Below are 12,291 nucleotides of genomic sequence, written 5' to 3' on the forward strand. Positions count from 1 at the left end.
AGAAGAGACTGTATCGGGTCCTGCATTATTCCTCTAATTTTACAAATAAATAACTTCCCAGCCCCCTTCCCCTCCCTTGTGCACCTATACACAGGCTACCCACAATCTGATCCTGGGCATTAAAGGTACCAGCAGCATTTCCTTGATGTTTTTCAATCAATTATATTTTGTGTAAGGTGTCATTAAGAGAGAATAGAAGACTGAAGCCCTTTCTTTCAGAAAGACACTGGCAGCATCAATGCAAGCTGCCCCACACTGCTCTGCCAATACCATCTCTATGAGAAGAAATGTCTCCCACCTTTACGGCTGAGGAAATAATTCATGGACCATTCAATCCTCAGCCGAGGCTGCCAGCAAGGAAGCCAATTAGTCCCAGCTGTGATGGCCACTAAGATCCTATCCTGTAGGAACTGGGCTGTGACCCTCAGCTCACTTCGGAGAGGCTACCAAACAGCTGGCATATGAGAAACTCATTTTTAACTGACAGGAAAACGTGGTGTCATGGGTATTTTTTGTATATATCCTGTTTCCCAAGACCTGTTCCTGCTCCCAGTGACATCCATGGAAAATCCCCCATAGACCAGTGGGGTGGGATCAAACCCCAAATGTAAAGTGTAAATTCATGAATTTCCTTTTAAATAATTGGGTGATCTTAAGCCACATTTAGGTGTCATTTAGGGATTCAGGCCATACTTTCTGCTTTCTTCGCTTTTCCTTGTTGTGCAGCCAGCACCCGCCCCTCCTTCATGAGCTGAAGTCCACAAAGAAATGACAGCTTGGCTAACGCAGCTAGGCACAGCCTCAGCTGTCCCTCTGCAGTCTGTTACCCCATCAGAAGGGTCACAGAGTGTGGCTAATGGCAGCTCCAGCCCAGGAGCCAGGCATGCTGCCATTGACGGACGCAGAGGCATGTGGGTGGTGGTCCAGCCAGGGACCCAAGGGTTCGAGGATGGGATTTGCACAGCTTCGTGACCTGAGCAGCACAAACCAGACTCTTGTACATTTCAGGTGGCCTCATGCAGGAAAAAGGATGCTGCACTGCAAATACTTCTTCCTTATCCCCACCTATTCATAGGGTCAATATTCCCCCTCCTACACTTCCCTACCACCACAGGAATCTAGGAGAACAGAGACTTGGTCTTTCTGATGCTCAAGTCTTGGTTCACACATCCCCAAGTACCAAGACAAACTTAAACCTTTGTTGTAAGTACAGAAAGTTACCCTGGAGACCCATGGGCTCCAATACCTGTAAAAATAACCTCTCCATTTACATCGATAACATTCCCTTTATAAATCTTTTCCTATCCAGCCCCCTCCCCTGCCCAAAGAGACTACCTGGAGCTTGTTTAGAGCCTGACTGAATGCCCACACATGAAAGCAAGACTCACCTCCATGGGCTACCCCCATTGATGGATCCTGCAGGGTGGTGAAGAGATCAGTTGCCAGTAGGCTGCTACTCTTCCCCCCAGCCAAGTCACTGCAGAGAAGGATGTAGTCCAGGCTAAGGAAAAAGCTGGCACAGTTTGCTTCCCACAGGAAGCAAGGGTGAAGCAGAGACTAGACTACATCTGGGGGTACTGCCCCTTATTTGGGCTTGAGGGTCAAGGTTCTAATCCACCCAGGGACACCAGCAGCAGTGGCTCATTTTAGCTAGATGGATGCATGAACTTAGTTAGAGACTGCAGACTAGTGGGGTATCCACTGGGGTACAGCTAATCAAACTACAGGTAATCATTAAGTGCTTGATCCAAAGGGCATGGAAATCAAAGGAAAGAGTCTCATCCACTTCAATGGGCTGTGGCTCAGGGCTGTCTACAGCCAGTTAATCACTATGAGCCAGTCTGCTGTGGTCGTTATTTGTTACTTGTGTAGGTTTATCTGCCTCCATACATGTTCTTGAAGGAGAAATAGCATCCATTTTTCTGTACTGAAGTGTCCAGTGCTCCCTGGTGATTCTAGTAGCTTTCCCAAAGACTTGGAAGCAAGGGAAGCAAAACGGTCCTTGTTTTACAGACATGGAAAGAAGTGTCAGTATCTCCCTGTGGACTGGATTTTTCCCCCCTCTGATTAAACTATGTTGCAGCCACAGGAGTCATTACAGGTCCAAATACTTTGCAATTAATCATGAAAAGAGTGAATGAGTCATTGATTTAACATTAAGAAATCTTTTTTCCCTCTTCTGCAGAGTATTCACCTGTCAGCTTACATCACCAGTAACTATTCAATACAGAATAAAACACTTAATAGATTTAGTTCCTCTGTCTATTTTATACTACCTCATGAACATCATTACATACACCCCAACAAACCAGCGTGAGAGCTTTGAATTCAAGCTGACAAACACACCTGTGAAGAATATAGCTTCCCAGACTAGTCTATTTGTACAGATTTGACCTTTGCCTGTATATTTGCATAGTTTGCAGGCAAAGTTACGGCTGAGTGGGAGGTATAATTGGGAAGGGCCGGAGGGTGTTAGCTGTGCTCTGCTGAAACACCATTTTATATTAGTTCATTTTCAGTAATTTTTTTTGTTTGAAAATCTACATATTTACATGTTTCTAAAGAACTGCTATTTACAATGGCCTTTATGGGATGTCATGCCCTAGCTACAACTCATTGATGCTGCACAAGGGAACTCACACTTATGCATATTCAATAAACTACTATTAATAATTTGTAGGGCACCTTTCATCCCAAAGGACATTCAAAGAACTTTATAAATTACATATTAAATTAAAAAAACCTCACTACATTAAAAGAACATTAAGGTTGCAATGTCAAGCACTCAAAAGTTAGGGAATGCCAGAATTAAGGTAGCTTGTGCACTTTAATTCAGCCCCATGCAGATATGCAGTATCAAACAGTCTTTAGTTACATAGTCAAATACTATTTTTTCTACAGGATCTCTGCCACATGCCAGTGGAAAATATAGTATGTGATCATGTGATTAAAGACTATTATAATACGTACACACAAGGGGGCCATATTAAGGTTGTGCAATGTAAGCATGTGTCCTCACCTCTAGAGTTCTCCGTTGTGCCTAGAGGTAGCATTGCAGGGGACTTCACCTTTGCACGCCCACTAGCAGCCAATTCCTTGGCCTGCAATGGCCTTTCTCAGTCTGTCTATAAAATTCTAAATCCCTTCCAGGGTAGCATTTAAAACAAACAAAAAGAAGTATTTCTTCACACAATGCACAGTCAACCTGTGGAACTCCTTGCCAGAGGATGTTGTGAAGGCCAAGACTATAACAGGGTTCAAAAAAGAACTAGATAAATTCATGGAGGATAGGTACATCAATGGCTATTAGCCAGGATGGGCAGGGATGGTGTCCCTAGCCTCTGTTTGCCAGAAGCTGGGAATGAGCGACAGGGGATGGATCACTTGATGATTACCTGTTCTGTTCATTCCCGCTTGGGCATCTGGCACTGGCCACTGTCGGAAGACAGGATACTGGGCTAGATGGACCTTTGGTCTGACTCAACAGGGCCATTCTTATGTTCTTATATTCTTATGAACAAGTCCAAATTAACAGCCCTTCCATCCCGTTCAGGCTTCACCTTAGTTCCTCTGTTGTATCCTGTTTGTTAAGCCCTAGCCCAGGCCTTCTCTCCATTAGACAGACTACCTGGGTCCCTTTTCTAGGTGTTGCAGGAGGCATTCTTGGCTGAGCTTGTTACTGCTCCCTCCGTAGTAGGTGAAACAAAAGAGCATGTGTCTGTTCCTGTTGGGCTGCCACAGCACGAGGAATACATCATCATCCCTCCCCAAAAGAGAATCAGTCTGCCCCTCACCTTTAAGGCAGTTGGTATCTCTGACCTTCCTCAGAGGGGAGTCTCCAAACCCCACTTTGGGTACCATGTGTCAGTGTGCATCATCACTTCTAGGGCTGCGGCACTGCACGGGACTTAACCTTTGCACCCCTAATACTGTCTAGTTCTTAGGCCATTCTCAGTCAACATCTATAAAAGTATAAGCCCTTTCCAGGGTAGGACAAACAAATTCAAATAAAGATACAAGTCTTCAAAATAACAGCCCTTCCACCCCTCTCAGGCTTCACTCTAGTTCCCTACCTGTTAAGCCCAAGCCCAGGGCTTCTCTCCATCAGAGGAACCAGTCTTCTTTGCAGCCTTTCCCCAGTGAGCTCCTTTAGTCTGATTATAGGGCTTAGCTTCACCTCCTCTATCCAGGAGGCAATTAGTTACTCCCGACAGGTGCAGACCATGATTCACTGGGTCTTTTCCATTGCCTTGCAGGTAATGGGCTCAAGCCCCATCACATGCAGATGACCTTAATTCTGGCATTTCCTAACCTTTGAGTTCTTGACTTGCAACCTTAATATTCTTTAAACATAAAAATATGCAATTATTTAACACTTGGAATGTTGTAGTACCCAAAAAACAACCAGGCCAGGGTCCCATTATACTAGCTCCTGTACAAACACTTAGAAAACGATGTTCATATTCCTTGAGTTAAGATATAACAAGTAGATGAGATGAGCAAACGAGTCAGGGGGAGACAGTTAACAAAAATAATAGGATGCTCATAGCAGTTTAGGACTTATCTAAACCCAGGCAAACTTCCAGTGCTGGTGAAGGTCACCCATCACCTGTAGGAACCTGTACATGCTAAGTTTGGTTCATAATATTGTGATGCATGGCCAGAAAGGTTTAAACATTCTGCAAAATAAATGACTCAAATTCAACCCTTAAAGACATGTGGAGAGATAATGTTTGTGTTTTTGTGTATTTACATATATATGTGTAGTGGTCAACAATGTAATCAACAGTCCCTGTCTATGCTGTATTCTGATAATTCAGAGATCAAAAGAACATCCTAGCATTTAAATGAATTGTAAACTTGGGATATCGCTGTATTCATCTCTCTTTGAAATTTATAGCAAATCATCTGTGAATGGTGGAAAAACAGGCAGTTGACTTATGTTAATTCATGTAGCTAAATACCAGTGATATGGATAAATTGCCTTATGTTAATCTGTGTAAATAATTAACAATGATGCTTAAGAAATGAGGGCCTCTTGTTCCCCAAGGGACCCCAACTTGTCAAAGAAGGCCTGAATTGTATAAAAGATGTTTGGGTCATGATCCTTCTTATCTCAGATTTGCTTAAGCTTCATCAGGGGAAGTTTGAGTTGCCAGATTGAGATCCCAGTTATGCTGGTACTCCCTGAATGTGACATTGGACTATAACCTATGGACTAAATTCTAAAAGAACTCTTTGCAACTACAAAGCTCAGCATCTCTGCTATGAATCTGAACCTCAAGAATTGAACTCATGTCTGTGTGTATATATATATACATTAATATATATATTAATCTTTTAACCATACTCTCTCTCATTTGTTTTTTAATAAATTTTAGCTTCGTTAACAAGAATTGGCAGTATGTGTGTATTTGGGTAAGATTTGGAATATTCAATTACCTGGGAGGTAATGTGTCTGATCCTTTGGGATTAGTAGACTCTTTTCTTTTATCTGATGAAATAAGATTTTCAGAAATCTTCATCATATTTGACTTGGGTACCTGGATGGAGGCCTGAGGCTGGGTACTTTAAGGGAACTGTGTTGTTGGCCTCTGGGCAACCAGTGAGGTAATAAAGAAGCTGTTTTATACTGGCTTAGTAAATCTAAGTATTGAAAATATCCACCAGCTTTGGAGATTGTCTGCCCCATTCTTTGCAGTTCATCTTAACTGAGTGACCTCAGCTGGCCCCCACTGGGACCCCAGTCACAAATATGTTCTAGGAAACCATTGTAACTTTAAGCCCAAGTAGCCCCACTAGAATTCATGACACTGCACAAATGCTTAAAGTTAAATGCATGTTTTAAGTACCTGGCTGCATTGGGGCCCATGCAACAATTTCCCTTGACAGTATTTGAAGTTGCATACAGTGTTTTTGTTGCTGTGTTGGTCCCAGAATATTAGAGAGAGATGAGGTGGGTGAGGTAACAGCTTTGTCTCTCTCACGAACAGAAGTTGGTCCAATAAAAGCTATTACCTCAACCACCTCGTCTCTCTGGTATTAAAAGCTGTAATTTGGACATGGCCCCAGAGAGTTCTTTTAGAGCTCCAACTTAAATCTCCCAAAACACATCACTTTTAAAACAAGCTCACTCAGAGTCCTCTGATTTCACACATCTTATGTTTTTAGCAGCTCCAGTGGCTCTCAAGCTTGAAAAAGTTTAATGTTTTCTGACCCTAGGATACATGCCAGGAGGGGAAAAAAGTCCTGTGTCACAGCGTTAATTACTCTGTTTCATAATCACCACTCCTTCTAAAATTAGAGTGCCATCCACAGGTAAGCTAAAACACCAGACCTATAAACATATATAAAAACAGTAGAAAAAATACAGATATATCCATAAATCTGTATAAACAGAATCACTGATGGATGAGTGCCTTTAAATTCCAGAACCATATTTCTGCTGACTTATTGGAGGCAACATCCAATGATTCACTGGAGAATCTGCCTCTTGTGAGTTATTGTCTCCTTCATCATTTAAAGAATATTTCCATCCTCCACAGATGATCTCTAGCCACTGTAGCCTGTGTCTAGCATTTTGCTATTTTTCTTTTTATCTGCCTTAGAGCAGTCGGTCTTGTACGGTTGAGTACTGGCTTCCACTGACTGGAACATATTTGTTCAAGTTTAGCACATAAGGGAATCAATCCAGCAACGTGTCCAGTTTTAATTTCTTCCCTCGTTCCTTAGTATTGCTACTGATTAATTGGCTTCAGCAGTGCTGCATATATCCACCGCTCCAGTGCTATAGAGTACAGGACTCGGTATTAAAGTGGATAAAGTAACAGCACATTGATCATTTGTTTGCCTAGCTTACTAAATCACCAACACTCTGCAATAGCAAAACATTTATATTAAACACCCATACATTAAACTAGCAAGCACAGGGATAGTCTTATGGGTAAAACATTGGGCTGGGACTTGAGATCAAAGGTCACATCCCAGCTCTGCCACAGGCTTTCCATGTGGCCTTCGGCGGGTTACTTAATCTTTGTGTGCCTGTGAAGGGGTCTGCTCCCCAGAAGTGCCACATCATGAATAGGCGAAGGCATGACAGGCACTCTTCTGTCTTGGCAGCCCCTGTTGATTGCCTCCCCAGCCCTGCAGTAATCCCTCCCTTCTGTGATTCGGCACTCCAGCTGGGCCACAAGTGGTGTGCATTCCTTCGGGGGTAGGTGAAGAGTCCAACAAAGGCTAGTTCTGCTGCCCAGCAAGGGGCTTCAGGCTTTACCCAGCCAAAGCCACTCGTCTCTGAGATACAGCCCCTTTCTATTCCTGAGTCGCTAGTATCAGGGATAGACTCTTTGCCTGCAGCCCCATGAAGGGCAGGTAGGGGAACCTGCCTGCACTGGGTTCCAAACCAGAGCCCAGACCATAGGTGGCTGAGCCTTGCACCCTAGAGTGCAATGCAACTGCCTCCCTGGATCACGGCCTACCAGCCTCCCCCCAAGAGGGAGAAGCACAGGCATGTAAATTAAAGAAACTGTCTCAGACCTTGCAAAAGTCTTGAGTCCTTTTCTCAACATACTGAGGTATGTTGAGCAGATCATGAACAGTCAGGGGCCCTGGTAGCTGGGCTTCCCAGAAGCCTCCACTGGCGGTCTGCAAGTGAGCTGCTCTGCTCCCCTTTTCAGCTTCTCCTCCAGCCTGCACGCACCTCGCAGGTGAGGCAAGGCAAAGCTGCCTGGGCCCAAGCAGCTCCTTAGCCCCTTCCCCTCCCTTGACTCCATCCCATCACAGCGCCTCACAGCCTCATCTGTAAAATGGAGATAATGGTGCCCACCCTTTGTTTATACTGTAACTTTTTAGGGCAAAGACTGTGCAATGTATGTACAGCATAAAGGACAATGGGACCTTGATCTCATTTGGGGTATCTAAGCCCTTTCAAAACACAATAATAATTGTCTCAGAGATGGGTTCAACTTAAAGAAGGTAACTAAGTCCTTCTAGTATGGATATTTAACATTTTCTTCATAGTTTCTTAGGGTTTTTAAAAGCTCTGGCTAAACACCTTCTGAAATAGAAGAACTTTAGGATAAGTGGCTGTGTAGGGTGGAAACAAGGAAAGTTAAATTTCCCTGAACCTACGGCCCAAGTATTTTCCAGAATCTAATGCAATACACAACTGCAGTGTTACATTAAAAACTGTGACCCTAACAGCATCTCCATGCAAGAGACTCACTGGTATCAGGTAGTGGGTTTCAGCAGGCCTGACCAGTTCAGTGTACGCTAACTCATTAACGTCATATTCTGCATCTGCTATGTGTCAGGTAAGGTATCACTGGAAAACTAACACGCTGATCATGAATATTCTTGCATGGTGTGTGCATGATAAACAACCAAGGTACCCTTCAAATAAGAAGGAAATGTGGGACTAAAATATGTTTACCAGACAGGCCTGGGGGGAAGGGGGGCGGAGGGCGGGGTGGATAAACAGGTTCCTCCCAGACAAAGGACACGCCAATATCCCCACCCTTCCCCAGCCAGGTATCCAAGTTGATTAGCAATCACATGTCATGTGGTCATTCGTTTGAAGCAGCGAGGGCAGAAACGGATCAATTTGCATTTTAGCAAACACCAGCGAGCGAAGAAACCAGCATGAGACTCCTTTGTCCATCCCACTCCATGTCTTCTTCCTCGCAACTTGAATGAACTTCAGAAGAATCCATTTCAAAAGTCCACTGGACTATAGAAGAGAGGGGTAAAGAACTCCACGTTATCTTTCACCTAGGAAGACAAGGGGAACCAGCATTTTGTACTTCTGCAGAAGATCCTGAGAGAGAGAGAGTCAACCAGGCCAGGCAAAGAGCAATTGGTGAGAGAAACCATCTTCAACAAGATACATTTTTTGATGTGTTCTTCACTTTTATTTGCTTGCAGCATCTTTGTTTCTTTTACTTGGCATCACTTAGCCTAGTTTTTGTGTTAATAAACTTGTTTTATTTTAATCTAAACCAGCTCAGTGCTGTTTGAATCAAAGTGATTGTTAACGCCAGTTTACGTGGCAAGCTGCTGGGTGCTGACTTTTTAAAGGAGCAAGTGGACCTTATTATTCCTCTGAATGACCCAGGAAAGGGCTGGACGCTGCAGAAATCTTGACTTGGCGGCAATTTGGGACCAGGAGTGTGTTGGGGTCACTTGGCCAGTAGTAACCAAGGCTGGTGAATACCACAGTGTAGCTGGGTTGTAACAAGCTGGCTGCTGGAATCAGAGTGCTGAGCCAGAGCTGCTTAGCACATAGATACTGCATGCATTCTTGTCTGCTAGCTCCAGGCTGTGAGCCACAGTAGCAGAGCACTGAAGGCACCTAGGGTTACAGGTCAGGTGGTGACACACAGCCCTCCCTGTTGTGGATTGCACAATGTGACACCAGCCTGGCCCCATCTGGAGCAAGTCACTAGCACATTGCTTGAAGTAGCACATTGCCCTGAATTCCAAATAGTGATTCCCACTCTGGTCTTGAGTAGGTCACTTCATCTCTCTGTTTCAGCATCCCCCTCTGGAAAACGGGCATAATATTTAATACCAATCTCCCATTTGGGAAGGTAATATTTGTACAGTGCTAAACATTAGTCTTACCTGGAGTCACTATAATTTTATCATTCTGAACTGGTTCCAATAAAATAGGAAGCATTCCAGACTTTCACCCAAACTGATACTCAAAGTGAAACTCCCACATTCAGAAGAGCTTTGAAGTTCAGAAAAGGAAGTGGTTTGTTTGGTTTTAAGTGTCTATCGGTTTTCTACCTTTGGCTAGCGGTAGCAGGAGAACCCCAACAAAGGCTATTTATTGGAGAACTGATCCAAAGCCAGTTCAAGTCTAGCAGAGTCTTTCCATTTCCATTGCCCTGGGCTTTGGCTCAGGCCTGTCATATTTGCAGTAGAGATGGGTGACCCAGGCTAGATGGAATAAGAATCACTGGGGTTCTTTACTCAAACCAGTGGCAGTTCAATAAAAGCGAAATCTGGTTAAATCTATTAATTGTTTTCATTTTGGATCATCTGTGCTATTCCTGCTTCCGGCTGATAACAGATGGGAGGCTCACAACATCTTCCAAGAGAGCCAGTCTAAACTATTGGGATAAGCATCCAAAATTGAGGTGTGATTCAACCCAAACTGGAGCTCAATTTGTTGAAGTTCTTCCATCACTAACCCTGGTTAAAGCTGTCAGAGTCTGAAGGTTTTTATTTTGTTAATGCCTGTTTGAAATGGCACAGAGGTCAGAAACATTAGTGGCCATCAGAAGCTGATCCAGCAGAGATGGATTAATGGACAGAGTGCAGGTGAAGGAGTGTAAAGCTTGATAAATGAAAATCACCACATAGTACCATCACATGGGTGTGGTTTAAATATAGATACCACACCAAGTAAAAGAGTAACTATGCAAATAGCATGATCATCTCTGATATGAATATACACTAATGTCTCTGTGCTAAGCTTCTGAGCACATCCAGGAGACACAGAAATTTCCAGAAGCCTGTGCTGACTCAGACTGATTTGAGTGTTTGTAGTGGGAAGAAAAAGTCCTGTGTCTTCTTACAGACTCCGACTTCTAAGGGTTCACTGAACATCACGACTTTGGAGTTTACCCCTCCCAGGGTACAGAGGAAACACAAAAAAGAAAGAAAAAATACATAAAATAAGACAGGAACAAAAAGCCAGTCCCAAATAAGCCATCAGCCTTTCTTCCTTCAAGAGACCTTGGGTTTGCCTCCATCGAGCTCAACATCCTCTGGTCAGCTGCCTGAAAGTGTCTTGGTAAGTGGTTATAATAATAAAAAGCCCAACTTTCTCTGAGGGTGCTTTGATAGTCTGTAGGCATGGGAGCAGGCTCTGCCCTCCATCAGGCCACTCCCCGAGACCTGAGGGGCCTAGACATCTGCCCTCCTCCCAGAGCTGCCTCCTCCTGGGCTTCCCTCTTTTGAACTTTTTCTCCAGTCCTGACATGTCTTGCAGGTGTGGTGGGGCAGGGTTACTCAAGCCCATTGCAGCTCCTGAACCCCTTCCCATCTGGTACAGGAGTTGTATGCCCCATCACGGCTGCCTAAAGGAACTGGGCATTCCTTAGTCCATTTGAAAGTCTGGGGCATTAAATATTATATATGTGGGTATCCGGCAGAGTATGTGTGTGTGCTCCCACTTTGACAGGTTGCTGAAGAGCAATGGTATTAGGCAGCCCTGGGAGGAAGAGGTATGAAGCACAGGTGTTGCAGCAAATGAAACATTTTGCTTCTTTGCTTGGACCTGATTTAAGTCACCATGAATTTTTTTTAAAGGGATGAGCGGATGATTGAGATACATATATAGTAAGTTTCAAGGACCAGCCACCAATGCCACTGAACAGCCGTTATGAAAAACGAATATAAGTCACATATTCGATCATCTAAACTGGAGAGCTGGGTCCCAGCTTTCTTCATGATAAGATTGGATGTTCTAGCTGCTGAGAGGCCTGCTTTGTTACTGAGTAATAGTGAAAATATTTTGCTCCCTTTCTCAATAACGAAAAAACTTTTTTAAAATGATAAATCCCAAATGGCATCCTGCATGACATTTAAACTTCAGAGCAAAATGACGGAGCAGTGAATAATGAAACTTGCTCTGTTGATGGATTGCATGTTACCTTTCTATTCTCCCTCTCTCTGTCATTGTCAGCCAAAGCATTTCTCTCCTCTGTTTAGTTATCCCTTCCCTCTAGCAGTACAGCTTATTTAGGAGCATTTCATATTAAAGAGCAACTTTCATGCAGGAGGAAACTTTCAAACCTGTTGGACTTAATCATTTTCTTCCCCCCCTTCTTACATTTACCTGTACTTGTTTTAAAAAAGGACTCGCTCTGTATCAGCCCATCCTCATTTCTGCTTAGAGAGACAGCAGCTGTCAGACTGTACCAGGATTGTCCTGATTTTGAGGAATGGTTCCATTATCTCTGCTGGTCTTATTCAAAACTCAAGTGCTCTGGTTCCAGTGGAATCTTGTGATGTCCACTTTGCCCATTGGCTTTCCTGCAGTCCTGTTGTGGTGGGGTGGTCAAACCCTGAACCAGAAGGGAAGTGGTTAAAGAGCTTCTTTGAGCACAGACAACACATGCATGGGCTGGAGAAGGAGCTTCAAAGGGGAACAGAACCAGGGCTTTGGAGCGGAGCCCAGAGCTGGAGCGCGGAGCAGCTCCGAGACAGTGGAGCTGCAGGTTTTTGCCTGGAGCTGCAGCAGAGCCGGAGCACAGCTCCAAAGCCCTGAATAGAACAGCT

The sequence above is a fragment of the Mauremys mutica genome, chromosome 9 (assembly GCF_020497125.1).
Source record: "Mauremys mutica isolate MM-2020 ecotype Southern chromosome 9, ASM2049712v1, whole genome shotgun sequence".
In the NCBI taxonomy this organism is placed as follows: domain Eukaryota; kingdom Metazoa; phylum Chordata; order Testudines; family Geoemydidae; genus Mauremys; species Mauremys mutica.